The sequence below is a fragment of the Macaca mulatta genome, chromosome 16 (genome assembly GCF_049350105.2).
Source record: "Macaca mulatta isolate MMU2019108-1 chromosome 16, T2T-MMU8v2.0, whole genome shotgun sequence".
Taxonomy (NCBI): Eukaryota; Metazoa; Chordata; class Mammalia; order Primates; family Cercopithecidae; genus Macaca; species Macaca mulatta.
The window spans coordinates 18791082-18795185 of record NC_133421.1 but is presented as its reverse complement, the minus strand read 5'-3'; the positions used below and the strand labels follow the sequence as shown (position 1 = coordinate 18795185).

At 45.5% G+C, this 4104-nt stretch overlaps 1 long non-coding RNA gene across 1 annotated transcript; it reads right to left on the bottom strand.

Annotated features, from left to right (window-relative positions):
• LOC144335355 (uncharacterized) lies at positions 1-3615 on the bottom strand. Its single transcript, XR_013406155.1, has 3 exons — positions 3512-3615; positions 1193-1287; positions 1-122 (listed from the first exon to the last, which is right to left on the bottom strand). It is a non-coding gene; the product is annotated as an uncharacterized LOC144335355 (long non-coding RNA).
• Between the last annotated feature and the right edge of the window lie 489 nt (positions 3616-4104).

Below are 4104 nucleotides of genomic sequence, written 5' to 3'. Positions count from 1 at the left end.
AAGTCCTAAGTTTCTGGGTTCCAACCTGAATTAGTACCCACTTTGTGGAAGGTGATGTTATTTGCACCAAAGTCTGAGCAGCTGCAAAGGGGCCAGAGAAAATGACTAGGTAAATCAGGTATCTGTGAATAAGAAAATGTGATGGCTTTTTAAGTAAATTGAATTACTTAACGATAGTGAACAAAGACAAAATCCTATCTGTATCCTTTCCTGACATCAAAGGCTGAAATCAGAGAACTTTAATTGCAAAAACATTTAATAAGTCTGAATCCATAGACTGGCTCTATAGTTGACTGTTAAACTTTCTACACTTGGTATTTAATAGGCACCTAGCAGTAGATTAAAACACAAAAGGCATAGCAGATGAATTCTAATTGGTGGAGAGAGGTTAATTTTTAAAAGCTTACAGAAATTGCTATGGTAAGAAATATTAAATTAATACTAATCGCCTTTATTGGACCACTAATAATTCATACCTCACAACTGACCGGACGCCTTATGTGCAGAGTTGATTGTCTAATTACCTAAAACCTGAATTTAGAAATTGTGCATGGGCTGGGTGCAGTGGCTCACGCCTGTTATCCTAGCACTTTGGGAGGGCAGATTACGAGGTCAGGAGTTCGAGACCAGTCTGACCAACATGGTGAAACCCCCATCTCTACTAAAAATACAAAAATTAGCTGAGCCTGGTGGCATGTGCCTGTAGTCCCAGCTACTTGGGAGGCTGAGGAAGGAGAACTGCTTGAACCCAGGAGGCAGAGGTTGCAGTGACTTGAGATCATGCCACTGCACTCCAGCCTGGCAACAGAGCAAGACTCCATCTCAAAAATATATATATATATAAAAGAAATTGTGGCCGGGCGCGGTGGCTCACGCCTGTAATCCCAGCACTTTGGGAGCCCGAGGCGGGCGAATCACGAGGTCAGGAGATCCAGACCATCCTGGCTAACATAGTGAAACCCCGTCTCTACTAAAAATACAAAAAGAAATTAGCCGGGCGCAGTGGCGGGCGCCTGTAGTCCCAGCTACTCGGGAGGCGGAGGCAGGAGAATGGCTTGAACCCGGGAGGTGGAGCTTGCAGTGAGTGGAGATGGCGCCACTGTACTCCAGCATAGGAGACAGAGCGAGACTCTTGTCGCAAAAAAAAAAAAAAAAAAAAAAAAAAAAAAAAAAAATTGTGCATGAATCTCACCTTCTGAGATGTTACTCATTGCTTGCTTCCTTTCAGCAGCTGACCAGACTCCTAAACTGTTCAAAACATCTAAAAACGGAATGTTTTCTCAGTCGCTGGAAGAAACAAAAGCTTAGATCACAATTTTTGTAACAGGGAATCTATTATAGTCACTTTAAAATGATGAGATGTGATTAAAAATATTAAATTGAAATGCTTATAAATGAAATACACCCTTTCTTCCTGAAACGGGAAACTAAGAGTCATTGACATGTGGTTTGACTGAAAGATAAAGCCCAGGTCTATCCTACAGCTACATGAGAGCTCCTGTGGCTAAGGGTACATATAAAAAACTCTAAAAGAAATTTCTGAATGAGATGTGACTTTTTCCCACCACTTGGCTCTATGGTACTGGCAACTGATGGCTTACAAGTGATTGATCAGTTTGGATACTTAGCTGTAATGAAGCCTCTTGGTTTAGCAGTAGTAAGAAGACAGAAAAGCATCAAGAAATCTTAATTCCGACTGAGCCTACTTTAGTGGTGGAAAAAACACGTTCTGGATTGTATGTGTGCCAGGCAGTAACATATCCAGAGCTTCTGGAATCATTTCATACAATTTCCACTATGGGATAGAAGCTTTGAGATTAGCATTGCATTTCATTTGGTTGTGAATGGTTGAACATTATTGATATCTGTGCTTTCTGAACATTACTGCTGAGTTTCGATTCTTTCCCATGAGAATGGGTACATTTTCCTACTTCTAAGACGTCCCTTTTGTTGCATGTCCTTGAAAGTTTATACCCCATGAGAGCCCAATTTAACTAACCTTTAGTACAATTCACTGAGGCAAAGATTTGGCAGTTGTTAATTTTGTTTTTAAGATTTATAGGTTTGTGAAAGTACCTCCAAAAGAGGTAGGTGGCTGAAGCCAGTGGTGTTGGGAAAGATGTTAATGGCCTAAATTGAGCCCAGCTGTGGTGAATGCACATTGCCTTTTACTGAAAATGCAGTGGTTGAATAACCTTACTCCAGTAGCCTATCACCATGGAAATAAGGATAATCTGAGCAAGGTGGTGACCTCCACTAACAAACTGAAAATAAAATAAAATAAAATAAAGTAAAATACAATACAATAAAGTAAAATAAAATAAAATAAAATCACCCTGTAGTAACTTACTACCTCCTCACAAATTAAGTTTGCGCTGTCCAACAGCGGGAGGAATTCACTTGGTAAGAATAATTAAACACATAAAGGCAATGCCTAACCTCGTAACGCCACCTCATATTCCTTAATCTTTACCCGGCTACTATAAGACGGCAGAAAACACAAGCTGCAATTTCGTTATTTTCTCGTGTCCCTTTTTCAACAGAACATGGAATTTTTTTTTTTTTTTTTGACGGAGGCTCGCTCTGTACCGGGCTGGAGTGCGGAGACGCGATCTCGGCTCACTGCAACCTCTGCCTCCCGGGTTCAAGCAATTCTCCTAACTCAGCCACCCGAGCAGCTGTGACTACAAGCGTGCGCCACCACGCCCAGGTAATTTTTTTTGTATTCTTAGCAGAGACGGAGTTTCACCTGTTGGCCAGGACGGTCTCGATTTCTTGACCTCGTGTTGACCTCGTGACCCGCACACCTCGGCCTCCCAAAGTGTTGGGATTACAGGCGTGAGCCACCGCTCCCGGCCAAAACAAGGAAATTTAAAAGGAAAAAAAAAGTGACCTCTGTGATTTCAAAAACACAACCACCCATTTTTCTACTGTATTCCTGGTAAGCACACTCTGGAGACCTTGTGGCAACCACAGCCTCTGCCGCGGTGGAAGGCTCCCAGGCGGCCGCATCCCAGGGGACAGCGCGCGCAGGCGGGTCAGGCTCCGATTCCCATCTCCCTCCGGTCTTCGCTGGAACGACCCACACTACATCACGAACTAATGTCTTTCCAATTAACTTCTAAGTAGATAAATTTAGTAATAGGCGCTCAAGTTTTAAAAAATATTATTCAGGCCGGGCGTGGTGGCTTAAGCCTGCAATCCCAGCACTTTGGGAGGCCGAGGCGGGTGGATCACCTGAGGTGAGGGGTTCAAGACCAGCCTGGCCAACAGGGTGAAACCTCGTCTCTGCAAAAAATACAAAAAAATTAGCCGGGCATGGTGGCGGACGCCTGTAACGCCAGCTACTCGGGAGGCTGAAGCAGGAGAATCGCTTGAACCCGGGAGGCGGAGGTTGCAGTGAGGCGAGGTCGCCCCGCTGCACTCCAGCCTAGGCAACAAGAGCGAAACTCCGTCTCAAAAGAAGAATATTATTCAATAACTGATTTTCACATTTTTAAGAAAGACGTACTGAGGGAGGAAGACCGAATACCAAACATGCGCGCGCACACCGATCCCGAGTTCCGCAACCAACCTCCCCCGGGCGCCGCGCCTTCCCCGCATCACGTGACGGCTGTCGCCCGCACCTTCCATACTCTCAATATAGGGAGAGGCCGGGTTCCATCAGCAATGTAATAAAAACCATTGGTGAAGCAAAAAAAAAAAAAAGGCCTGACAACCCCTTATAACGTTTTTTCTTTATTTTTCTCTTTTATGTGGACAGGGAGCCTTACGTTGATTATATTTACCCTCAAATCTCTTTTCGAAATGCTTTTTAAGTTTCAGCATACTCCCGCGCTTAAGGAAATGGTTTCCCCCAGCATCCCCAGCCGGTGCGGTCTGAACCATTGGGAACTTCCCCGAGGGGGGCACCGGAATAGGGGCGGCGGAAAAGGGTAGTTGTCGGGCAGCGGCCCCTGCTTCCCCGTCAGACCTCGGAGTTGCGGTACTCGGACTGTGTTCCTGGGCTTGCGGGAGCTGGCGAGGCTCGGCTCTCCTCGCGGTGGAGGACGCGCTCGGACGGCGCCTGCACCCCCACCGCAGGGCTGGGTGGTGTTACGGCCC